This window comes from Pleurodeles waltl, chromosome 2_1 (genome assembly GCF_031143425.1).
Source record: "Pleurodeles waltl isolate 20211129_DDA chromosome 2_1, aPleWal1.hap1.20221129, whole genome shotgun sequence".
Classification (NCBI taxonomy): domain Eukaryota; kingdom Metazoa; phylum Chordata; class Amphibia; order Caudata; family Salamandridae; genus Pleurodeles; species Pleurodeles waltl.
In genome coordinates this window covers 568903006-568916667 of record NC_090438.1, presented here as the reverse complement: position 1 = coordinate 568916667, position 13662 = coordinate 568903006, and positions in this window count along the sequence as shown.

Below are 13662 nucleotides of genomic sequence, written 5' to 3'. Positions count from 1 at the left end.
ACGCAGGTCCTGAATGGGCATATGCAACAACAGCTGAAGGCAACAAGAATTCTTGGCGTTCTGTTTTGATCAAGAGGTACCAGGTCAATACTACAGCACCTGAATTCAACCCTAGAAAGAGACTGTGTTAAAATATTGAAATTAAAATCGAAAGCTGAGAAGCTGAGAAAAGAGACTGATAAATTACCGGATATGACACTGATAACCTGAATTGACTCTGAAAACTGATTACAACAAGCTGCTCAACCAGATTTGACAAAGGGGGTCCTGGAGTGAGTGAAATGCTGTAAATACTCGTAGAGAGAGAGAAACTTTGCACAAGAAAAAAAAAAGAGCTTTTATATCGTTCTCAAGTTGATTGTTTGCTTTGTATTATTCTGCTATCTGATTCTTTACAGATCATGAGTTGCACTAAAGGTAATAGTAAAAAGGGTAGGATGTGTGGTTGGTTGAGTGCCATTCTAGGTATTGTATGTGCAATAATAATTATAGGTGTGATTGTGGGAATGCCATGGATAGATAAGAAAGTGACTAACAATGCTTCAAAACCTGAGACTGCTACACTAACACCATGGGAGAAGTTTGAGCAGGATGCAAAATACTTGCATGAGGGAACTAATTCAAAAGGACAACTATCTACTAATGTCTTCTATCGCTTGTTGAATGAGTATGTTGACACAATGGATGCAAAGAATTGTTATGTGTGCACAAAGATTCCTTTGTCAGTGCAAAAAGGGGTTACTTACCATAGCTTGCCGCTAACTTATGTGATGAGCTATAGTTTGCTGTTAACAAGATTCTATGATCAAGAGCAGGTGCAATACTTCTACTCTAACTTCGATGTTGTGTTTTTTTTGTGCCTGTGATTGAGTTTCTAAACAAATTAGCTAAAGAACACAGCATAAAATTAGTTAGGGGTTTCTTTGAGCCGACACTGACATTTGGGACAGCTTATGCGCATCGCAATAGCCTAACCTGCTTACTAACACCTGTAGAGAAGAGCTTCTTGGATCACACTGATGATAGACGAAAGGCATTAAAGGAAAGGCTAGAAAAGGGATTAGAAAAACGCACGCTTGCAAATGATTATGCTTACACTGCAATAAAGACACAGGGCAAGTTAGCTATAGATGCATTACATGTAGGTAGGCTTTGTATATATAGGCCGAAATCTGAGCATGACACTTTATTTGTGGGAACGAGTGAATGCAGGCATGTGTTTTTGTTTCAGAGTAAATGGACATTCATGTTAAATGGACAGGATCCAGCGATCCCTGGGATTTAATATATATGTGAACTTAATGCTTATTACCGTCTTCCAAAGGGATGGTATGGGACATGTTATTTGGGAATAGTTTTCCCAAAGATCTACCAGATTGATGACTTAAAGGAAATTCCTAAAATGTCTGAATTACAACACACTAGACAAAAGAGAGAGACAGCGGCTGCTGTCGTTGGTGACATATTTGGAGCCATAATTCCTTCAGTAGGGGTTATCTTAAACTCCATAAAGATTCGAAAGTTGTCTACTATTGTGGATAACATGCTGACAAACTTCACAGGGGCTATACTCCTGATGGATACTGAACTTGGTGCGGAAAGAGCTATGACTCTTCAAATCCGGCTTGCGTTAGACATTCTTTTAGCAAAGAGTGGCTGAGTCTGTAAGATGCTTAACGAGCGCCATTGTTGTGCGTTCAGACCATATATCAGCAAATAAATTAGAGGTATGCTTCCTAACCTAACAAGAGATAGTGCAGATTTGAAGGAGCTGAAGGAACCTGGAGTTTGAGAGAAAACTGGGAGAGGAATTACCAGAGTAGGGAATTGGTTTAGTAATATTTGGAATGGGGTTCTTGCAAAAATATTAGGGGGTCTACTGATTGTTCTGATTTGTTTATTGGGGTTATGGTTATCATGCAAAGTTAATGAAAGAGTTAAAAGAAATTTGACAAAACGAAACAAAAGAAATTAAGAAAATGAAAGGGAGAAAATGTTTAATGAAATTTGGGAAAGCTCACACAAAGGACAGGATGTTGAAATGCGCATAATGCGGAAAGTGAAAGGTTAAGAAGGGAAAGGTTTGTGTGATGACAAGTGTCATCAGAGGAGGGACTGAGAGAGCGTAGCTTATATAATCTATATTAACATGAAATGATTATGAACTAATGTGTAATAATGCCTTTAACTTGAGGGTGATAATCTCTGTATTAACTTTCTTGAGCATGAGTGTGGGGAGTGACTATGACAGGAGAAGCAGGAAGAGGGTCATCATGCTCCTCCTGTTCCTCAGCAATTGTAAAAATACCACATTGCCTTTTGCAGATATATATATATATATATTTGATTTATGTCCAGGGGAAGCTTCTTGGCAATAGTGAGGAGCATTTTCCCCCTGGCTAAGCCAGGAGCTGAAAGGTAAAACAATATTTGTTTATCATTTTATTTTTCTTCTGATCGCTGGGCCGGCAGCAAGTGCAGGGAGGGGCAGGGCTGGGTCATGGTAGGAGGGAGGGAGGAGGAGGAGAGAATGCACCTGAGAGACCGTAGCTTATATAATCTATATGAACATGAAATGATTATGAACTAATGTATAATAATGCCGCATAGAAAATGTATTAATGCATTGTGCTAAAGCGTGCGGTTGAAATGTGCCCACGGGGAGTGGCCGCCAAAATATACGGGGACTAATGAAACTGACTAATAATTATGAAATGTTTATTAAAATTGTGATTGTGCATTAATATTGAAAATCTATATGCTAAAGGTTTGCTAATGAATCATTAGGCTTTAGTTAGCATGAGTCAAGGTCTAGCTGCCTGACTCTCATATTAAATGTGTTTTTCTAACATGCAGTGTGCTGACTTGCTGAAGGGCATGAACTCTTGTTTTTCTCCAAACTAGAAGCTGAATGTAACTGTAGTAGATCCGTTCTTATGAAATTCGACTTGCTTGTAGAAACATTTAAGCTGAATGCAACACTGTAGACCAGTAGCAGGTACAAGGTCGCCTGAACCGGTACAGACAATGGAGCCACTGACCGAAGATGTGCAAAAGACCACAAGACTATGATATCATACCGGACATTCCACCCGCTAAAGACGTCAATCATAGGGACCAATGAAATATGTGAGAACTGTTATGGGGTGACAAATTCGATGAGCTAATGTAAAGACAATTGGTTAAAGATAGTGGGGAGCAACCCCTTGTCCAACCAAATTTTAGGGGAATGTACAACGAAAAGGGGATAAAAACCCTTGACACCAGGAAGTAAATTAGAACTAGAGAGACTAAAGAACAGGAGGGATAGGAGAGAGTTAGGGGAGATGCTGATGCGATTTGCTATGACCAAGACACTTTGTCTCTCTGCATAGAGACTTTGCTGTTTGGTTCTTAAAACCATTCTTGCCTTATAAATTGCCAGTTTACACCTTACCTCCTTATGAGGGAAGTGCCCCTTTTACCTGATTGCTGAATTCCTGGCTGATGGCGAATCAACTGATGTCCTGAGGACGAAGACCGAACCTGAGTGCTGACCCAAATACAGAGGGTAACTATATGACAATGGAATTGTGATTGTATGTTTGCTTTTCCTTTCTAGGTACCAACTACTTCTTTTGACAGAGACCATAGCTAGATGTTTTCTAAATTGGTGTTACTAAATTGTTTTTGCATGAAGCCCAACATGCCAATGCTAATTCGAGGTTAGTTGAGAGGGGATCACAAAACTGACGCAAATAGACAAATTACCAAATCTATGCTTTGTTGAATAACATTATGATGATACTCTGCTAAAATAACCTATGCTGACGCCGTGTTATATTCTAATGTTTGTGATTCTTGCTTTGATGAAATCTTATCAGAGTTGCCATATTGTGACCATGCTAATGTGTTTCTTGGTTTTGAGACTAATAAACTTGCTGGTAGAATTGTAATCAATAGGGAATACACTTCACAAAATCATATTAAACTGGTGTGGTTATTCATGACTGAAAGGTCATGGTGGTCTTTCGAGTTTATTAAATGACTTTGAATAATTTGAATTGTCATATTACTGTGAACTTTGATGACATTATTGACATTCTGATTGACATGTTGATTAGCTATCTCGTCCTAAGGTGTCTTCAATCAGGGTCAAAAGATTAATTGGCCTAAAACGAGTCCCAAAGTGAGTAAATTGGTCATTAAGCGACGCGTTAACACACCTAAGTGCACATGTGTATTTGGCCGGTCGTCTGAGGCCGGCCAAACACACATGCGCACTTAGGTGTCTCCAGCCCGGCTGTGTTGAAGAGCCGGGCTGGAGAAAATGCACAGACCCCAAGGTTGTGTCTGAGCAGCAGACCGAGCCGCTCAGACAAATCCTGACACTGCTTTCATGCTAGGGTTAGCAAGAAAGCAGCACCAGGATTTCTGAGGAGGCTATGCTGGTGTCCCAGTAAATGCTGGGACACCAGAAAAGGATGCAGATGGAGGGAGGAGGCAATGGCAAAGACGGGAAAAGGTACATTAAAAAAATATTTTTTTTTATTCCCCCACCCCTCCACTTGAGGTTTGCAGTGCCCGCCACTTTTTATGCCACAATGTTTTTGCATATATTGTAACCACTACACAAAGGTCAACCAGAACAGGACAAAAGGGGTTAAATCAAGGCAAGGAGATAAAATCACTTTGAATTGGTCTTGTATTAAAAAGTGTTCTTTGCCTCTGAAATCTGTGTAATATTTGTGGTGTTGGGGGCCCGAGGCCCCCATGCTACCTAAAATGACCATAGGGACACATACTTGTGGTTACTAGAAGGGGCCTTGGGCACCTGCACCCGGCCCGTTTTATTAGCAGGGTCACCTGTGATGGATGGGTGTGGAGGCCAGCCCTCGAGGAATGGCTGGTGGAAACTCATCATGTTAGAAATACTAGTCTGAGTCCAGCCAAACTCTACAACATTAGGCATTACACAGTGTCTTTCAGTAGTATTAGTTAGGCCACGGCGATAGTATGTAATTTGATATTTGCACTGTAGTAATGAATGTGAGAATGAACATTAATTTTTAAACTTAATGTTCATTCTCACATTCATTACTACAGTGCGTATATCCAATTCATTGCTATTGCTGTAGCCATCAACTCACACGTGACGCATATTGTATTCCATTATCCATTTATTTCTGTGGTGGGGCACATTACAACTCTGCATTTCTAAACACGGTGCGATAGACGGATCTGCCGGTCATTATTGATTTTGTGAATAAGTGAAATCTAAATTTATTTAATACGTTCTATTCTTCTATGCCTTAAAGTCCAGAACAATCAAACTTACAGACTGAATATAATCACAACTTTCTTAACCTATATACATTACCCAGCTACATCCCTTCATGTAGCTGACAAGCATCACACTAATTCACACTATTCTGAGAAAGCAGCCGCGCTTGTGTCGAATCCTAGCTAAATACCGTGCCACATCGTGTGATCCATGACAAATTCCACCTCTTCCTATGTCTTTCTACCACTACTAGGGCCCCTTACAAATGCTGATATTTATAGGCTAGCACTGTTAATACTGTCACCTAATGTATGCTAATTTTGTATGAGGCATGTAAATGTTTCTGTTACTTCCACTGTCCGGACTCCTACCTGAAAAGCAGTCTGCACGTGCAGGCAGGATCTGTTTCCTTGACCCCTCTCCGAGGCAGCGGGTGTTTCCGGAAGAAGATGTTGATAACCACTTATAAGGATAACCTCAAAGGGGTGTGCTGATAATGCCCTAGCCTAGTCCTTACATTCACCATGGCAAGATCGACGCCAGATTTTTAGGACAATCACTGGCTATGTGAACGAGTTCCATTAAGGTTCGTTGCCAGTACATAAATGTGTATTTTTATATTTTGCACAGCACAGAACACTGCTACCGGAAGCAGATCAAAGTACAATAAAATATCAGGCATAGGGTAAACAGTGTAAAATACTGAACGTAAACACGGGGCGGTATATTTCAGTCTTCTATGAAAATAACCCGACTGCCCACTGTGGATATCCTGGAAATCATCGGGGACCATCTACTCTTATGGAGATCTCTCGAAAACCTGGCCCTACAGTCGGTCAATTTTCCTTTGAAGGACTCCTGATTAATGATGAGAGTTTAACAATTAGGGGACCTCAAAGGTCCTGTCCAGACACAGTTGTGGTGGAGATCGGGACATGTCCGAATTTGGGAATTAAGCTAATTTCCTTAGGCATTTAAAGCTTAATTTAGAGTTCTGCGGAGCTGGAGCCAAAATTGTAAATAGCAGTTAAACTCGTAGATTGCCCTCTTCATTTAGCTGTGGGCAAAGCGCTAGATTTTTGGTGGTGGTGCCTCAGTTGTCTTTGCCATCTTTTACTGATGGCCCACCTGCCGTGAGGCTGTCGGTGAATGTACATTAGAAATCCTGCCCTACTTGGGGGGCCTTCTTACATACATTATTCATTTTCAGAATTGCCGGGAAAGTTTGATGGTCCCATGATTTGATGGTTGATGGCGAAAAGGAGCCATACCTCCTAGTGCACCAGGGTTATATGTTTTTTTGTTTTTGTGTTTAGAGAGAAACCCCTTCCTCGAGGGTTTATTTCTAAAAAAACAAAACATTTGCATAGAGGACCCAAAACCACCATATCAGCCACTCCATAAACTTCTGCCAAAAGATACAGATAAGACAGTGTGATCTCAACCAGGCAGGCAGGGATTTGACTGGTTAGCATGTGGCGCAGCATAATTTAATACCCATTTCCTTTATTTGCGATATATATGTTTAACGTGTCTTTACCTATATTCATCTGTGTGCATTTTAATAATCAATTATAGTACAATGGATGTATAGTCAATTTAATGGGAGGTAATTGCATATTTAGCTGAATTATAATAATGTACTTTATCATCTATTATGCTGCTGTCCGGTATTGTTGAATGCATGTCGTACTTTGTTAAAACCCCTTTTTTAAAGCCACGGAATAAGACATTTTAATGAGGCAATAAACTTTGTTTTTTCTTTGAAGGAGCCATCCGCCCTGGCCTAATTTGGAAAGTACATCCACCAACTACAAAAGCTGCTGAAAGAATGCAGTAACACTGGCTAGACTCATTACCCCAGCAAGTTACATTGGGGAGCAGTATTCAATATAGAACACTGGGTCATTCCATTTGAGTTTATCTTGTGCGCAGTCTTTTTAACATTAATACATGAGATGATTGCGTTGACTGCATTATCTTTTCCTGGCAGAGTGATGGTGCTAATAGAAAATAAGCACACAGGTGCTGATGGCCGGTACTACCATCATTTGAGGCTCCTCATTATCATTCTTAACATCTGTTGTTTTTTCAAAACTGCACTGTTTCTGTTTTTGTTAATTGTTGTTTTTGAGGCACGCTGAACCCATGTACTTACTGTCTTTCATGTCTGTTAATCCGTGATAATCTTTAATTTTATTCAGTAAAACAGCAAAAGCATGTAAAGATTTTAACTAATCATACAATAAAATTACTTATTACTGCCAATAATGTACTCCCCATAAGAGAAAATATATGTCTTTCTTCATTTGCATTTTATTTAATCACTTATGCAAACTATATTCTTTTTGAACCTGAATAAATCTAATGTTGGCCTACCCTGTAACCAGGCCTCAGAGCACAAATTATGGGGGTCATTAGAACATTGGCGGTAAAAGCCTCTTACCGCCGTGCAGAAGACCGCCAATACACCGCCGCGGCTGTGGAATTCCGCCACAGCTATTATGACCCACATCTCGGAATCCGCCGAAATTCAGACACCCACACAAGTCCGCCACACCAAAGGTCAGTGTTAAACTGGCGAAAACAATTCCTCCACCGTCACGCCAACAGAAACACGCCCATGCTATCACGACCCACGAATCCACACGGCAGTCTTTCAACCGCGGTATTCCATTGGCGGTACACACCGCCGCACTCAAAATACACACACATCTCCAAAACACCGCCACATTGGACAATTCAAAATACACACACCTGATACACATACACACACCACTCCCACACACCCAATTCAATATAAAACACACACCCACATCACCCACAAACCCCTATGACCAAAAATTTTGAGGAAACCGAGAGACAGAGAGCACAGCAATTGAGAACCCCACCACACAGAGGCACACAACACCATCACCCATACAACATTCCACGCTCAAAACACTACACACCACTACACATCACCACACACATCAACACTTACACCACCCCACACATCACCCACACCACCCCATGTCACGGCAAAGACCCCCCAGGTTTTCCGAGGAGGAGCTCAGGGTCATGGTGGAGGAAATCCTACGGGTAGAGCCATAGCTATTTGGCTCACAGGTGCAGCACACCTCCATAGCCAGGAAGATGGAGCTATGGCCCAGAACCGTGGACAGGGTCAACGCTGTGGGTCAGCATCCAAGAAATCGGGAGGACATCAGGAAGAGGTGGAACGACCTACGGGGGAAGGTGCGTTCTGTGGTCTCCAGGCACAACATCGCGGTACAGCGGACTGGCGGCGGACCCCCACCTCCTCCCCCACAACTAACAACATGGGAGGAGCAAGTCTTCACCATCATGCATCCAGAGGGCCTCGGAGGAGTCGCTGGAGGAATGGACGCTGGTAAGTCAAATCTTAACTATCATATCCCCCACCCTACCTGCATGCTATCACACACCTCCACCCTCACCCCCTCCCCTAGCACTCCAACTCCTCACTAATGTACTAATAACACAAACCACTCATCCCAACACCAAGCCCTGCATGACACAACTATGCATGGTCACCCCTCACCAAAGCATGCTCACTGCACATACCCATAACAACCCCCTAACCATCATTACACAAACCCACACACAGGAATGCTTGCACTGCGGTACACGCACACCCACCCATTGCACATCATTACACACACACATGCAATAATCATGCTCTTATATCCCTGCAGGACCACTATTGAACGTCACCACACAGGAGGGTCCAGACATCTCCACTCCCCCCACAGATGAGGCCCACAGTGACGACAGCAGCTCTGCCCTACTGGATCCTGATGACCAGCCCAGACCATCGTGGGCCTCGGACAGTCAGTTCCCCTTGCCCAGGCACAGCCCAACACTGACCTTCCACCCTCTGGTAACACCAGCACAGCACCCACCCAGCGGGCCCATACTTCCGTACCCAGGACACGTCAATCAGCTGTGTGTCCACCACTACAGGGAACCCAGGATAACCCACCACCCCAACAACAACAGGGACCTAGGGGCAGTGGTAGTGGGCACACAGTCCAGGGGACGGAGGCACAGGAACACAGGGGAACTGGGAGGGCTGCTGTGCGACAGGGGGGGACAGGCCAAGGGAACCCACTCTCCACGAGTCCCTATCCTTCATCATGGGAGCATACCACCACACCCAGGAGACGATGGTGACGGTCCTGGCCAAGTTTCAGGAGACCCAGTGCCTGCAGGAGGAGCAGTATTTGGGGTTTAGGGAGGAGCTCAGAACCATCAGCTCCGCCCTGGCACCATCACAGGGGTGCTGAAGGACATACAGAAGACCATGAGGGACACCGTGGCACTCCAAGGGGCCCCTGACACTAGCCTGGACGATGAACTGCCCACCACCTCCGCCGGCGCTAGTGGACAGGACGCCCCACCACAGGACCACCACCCCAGCACCCCAACCCCTGCAGATGGAGAACCACCCCGCAAGCGGTCCCTGAGATCCAGGAACAGGACAGAGCAAGATGGCAAGACCCCCGCCAGGAAATGAGACCACCCTGAATGTCCTCCCACTGTCCCACTTAGTTACCCTGTAAATACTTAAACTGCCCCAGCTCCACTTCCTATGCCCATATGGGCAGTGCACCTGTGGGACCAATAGAGTGGACTCTGCCATGGACATTCCTCCACCATCCCCCATCACCATATTACAACCCCCCTCCATTTTTGAACACTTAAATAAACACCCTTGAAGCACAAAACAATCTGGAGTCAGTCTGTGATTTGGTAAATTTGTATAATCAATGACAGTGTCAAAATGCTTTTTCAATTGTAGTGCCAACATACCTATGTCACACATCACAAGGGCATGAAGGATGCAAGCTGATGACACACGTTGGTAACCACACCTGTGAAACCGTAATGGAAAGGTACAACTCAGTTACCAAATACTGCTACTAAATGACAGACAGGATAGATGTAGAAGTGTGAAAGTGAATGTAATTGTAAAATAAAATGTTCTCTCCTGTGTGTCACTGGAAATATTGCTGTATGACTGACTCCCTGTTGTCTATGTCTTCTTCCTCAGCTTCATCCTCATCACTGTCCACAGGCTCCACAGCTGCCACAACACCGCCATCTGGACCATCCTCCTGCAGAAAAGGCACCTGGCGTCGCAAAGCAAGATTGTGAAGCATCGGGCAGGTGATGATGATCTGGCACACCTTCTTCGGTGAGTAGAATAGGGAACCACCTGTCATATGTAGGCTCCTGAATCTGGCCTTCAGGAGGCCGAAGGTGCGTTTGATCACCCTCCTAGTCCGCCCATGGGCCTCATTGTAGCGTTCCTCTGCCCTGGTTCTGGGATTCCTCACTGGGGTCAGTAGCCAGGACAGGTTAGGGTAACCAGAGTCCCCTAATAGCCACACACCGTGCCTCTGGAGTTGACCCATCACATACGGGATACTGCTATTCCGCAGGATGTAGGCGTCATGCACAGAGCCAGGGAACATAGCATTGACCGGGGAGATATACTGGTCTGCCAAACATACCATCTGTACATTCATAGAATGATAACTCTTCCGGTTCCTGTACACCTGTTCACTCCTGCGGGGGGGAACCAGAGCTACATGGGTGCCATCCATAGCACCTATGATGTTGGGGATATGTCCAAGGGCATAGAAGTCACCTTTAACTGCAGCCCAATCCTCCACCTGAGGGAAAACGATGTAGCTCCTTATGTGTTTCAGCAGGGCAGACAACACTCTGGACAACACGTTGGAAAACATAGGCTGGGACATCCCTGATGCCATGGCCACTGTTGTCTGAAAAGACCCACTTGCAAGGAAATGGAGCACTGACAGCACCTGCATGTCAGGGGGGATTCCAGTGGGATGGCGGATTCGTGACATCAGGTCTGGCTCCAACTGGGTACATAGTTCCTGGATAGTGGCACGGTCAAACCTGTAGGTTATGATTAAATGTTGCTCCTCCATTGTCAGCAGGTCCACCAGTGGTTGGTACACCGCAGGATTCCGCCATCTTCTCAAATGTCCCAGCTGACGGTGCCCAGGAAGGACAACAGCGACCACAGAGTCAACAAATTCGCAGGTATGTACCCACAGATACACAGAACACGGCACCAAACACAAAACTCTTCCTGTATGTGGGTTGAGTGTAGGCCTAGGTATGTGTGACGTAGTAGTAAATGAAGCCATGTGGGCCCCTGAAATGGCGGCTGCCTGACCTCTAAACTGGGACAATAGGATGTGAAGTATCTGCGCTGGCATTGCACACCGTCGCGGTAGGCGGTCGTAGACTGCGGCGCAATGCTGCATTGGTTAACATTGGACCCTATGGGTCCCAGGAGCCAATGATGAAGTGCGCCGGCGGTGATGATACGCACCACCACGGACGTCACCTCCGCGGACGTGACCGCCATTTTCTATCTGTTCAATCACTCGATACCTGATCTTCGACAGGAGAGGACCTACACTGCAAGTGCTGCTGTGACCTCGGTCTGGAAGAGACAATGGCTGCTGCGTCTGGGGAAAGGGCCCCTGCCTTCACTGCTCAGGAGTTGGAGAAGCTCGTGGATGGGGTCCTCCCCCAGTACACGCTACTCTACGGTCCTCCAGACCAACAAGTAAGTACACAGGGAGCACGTTGTATGGGCTATGCCTGGGTGGAGAGGGCTGGATGTTAGTTGGAAGGGGGCAGAGTTCAGGGAACATGAAGGACCGTGAATGCATGTGCCACATGGCAAGGGTAGGGATGGGGGCCACTCACATCGACTGTGCAGTTGATAATGACTTCTCGTCTTCCCCTGTGCATGTCATGTAGGTCAGCGCCCACCAGAAGAAGGACATTTGGCGTGCCATCGCCAAGGACGTCCGGACCCTGGGGGTCCACCAGAGATGGGGCACCCACTGCCGGAAAAGATGGGAGGACATTCACCGCTGGAGCAAGAAGACGGCGGAGGCTCAGCTGGGGATGGCCTCCCAACGTGGGAAGGGGGCCTGTTGCACCATGACCCCCCTGATGTTCAGGATCCTGGAGGTGGCCTACCCGGAGTTGGATGGGCGCTTGAGGGCATCACAGCAGACACAAGTGGGTGAGTACACTCTCATTCTGGGGACTTTGCGCGCAGTGGAGGGGTCTGGGTGGGGGAGGAGGGCTGTGGTTTTCCCTAGGCCAGGGCCGCCCGTACGCTAGGCCGCTCTGTAATGCAGGCCATGTGGCACTCCACCCCACCTCAGTAGAGTGCCAAGTACAGGTATACATGCCCCTGTGGCATCTATGTGTGCAGATGTTCACCATAGCCATGTAGGCCAGATCCCAGGAATTGCATCTGTAGAGGCCAAGAGCACGGCGTAGTGCAGGGGGCTGCTGTGTCTGTATTGTCCACCAACAGTAGCGGTAAGCCATGCACTCAACCTGTCTTTCTTCTGTCGTCGCCCCCCCCCTTTTTGTGCTCTCCCTGTTCTTTTGTTCATTAGCATCATCAGGCGGAGGTACAGTGGCAACGGAGCACGAGGGGGCTGCATCCCACATGGCCATGGAGGGCCACACCACAGACTCTGAATACACCAGTGGGACGGAGGGGAGCTTCACGTCGGTCACCGGATCACCACGCAGCGACACAGACTTGTCCACCGATGGGAGCTCCCTTGTGGTGGCGGCACCATCTGTGCCCCCCACTTCTACAGGTACAGCCACCACCTCCCCTACCAGCACCGCCCTCCCAGCAGCCCCTCAGCGTTCGCCCCGTGCCCGCTCACCCAGGAGGGTGGGCATCACCTTCGCCCCAGGCACCTCAGCCCCTGCCCCTGTCACCCCTGCTGCCCTCAGTGAGGAGGCCATTGACCTCCTCAGGTCACTCACTGTTGGGCAGTCTACCATTGTGAATGCCATCCAGCTGTGGAAAGGGAGTTGCAACACGGTAATGCATTCCTGGAGGGCATTCATTCTGGTCAGGCTGCCCTTCATCGAACCCTGCAATCTCTGGCCTCAGCACTGATGGCAGCCATTGTCCCTGTGTCTAGCCTCCCCCTCCAACTTCCTCCACCCAGACCCAATCCCCTGTGCCCCAGCCTATCCCAAGCACACCATCAGACAAGCATGCATACACCTCAACACACAAAAGTAGCTCAGGCAAACATAAGCACCACAGAACCCACAGGCACTCACACAAGCATCACCCACATACAGACACAGCAACATCCACTGTCTCCACTGTGTCCCCCTCCTCGTCGTCTCCCTCCTCCCTCCCAGTGTCGTCTACACTCTCACCTGCATGCACTACATCTACAGGCACTAGGACTCGCACCAGAACACCCAGAACCACACCCTGCTCACCTGCACTCACCACCCCCACTACCATTTACACGTCCCCTGTGTCCACTCCCAGTGTG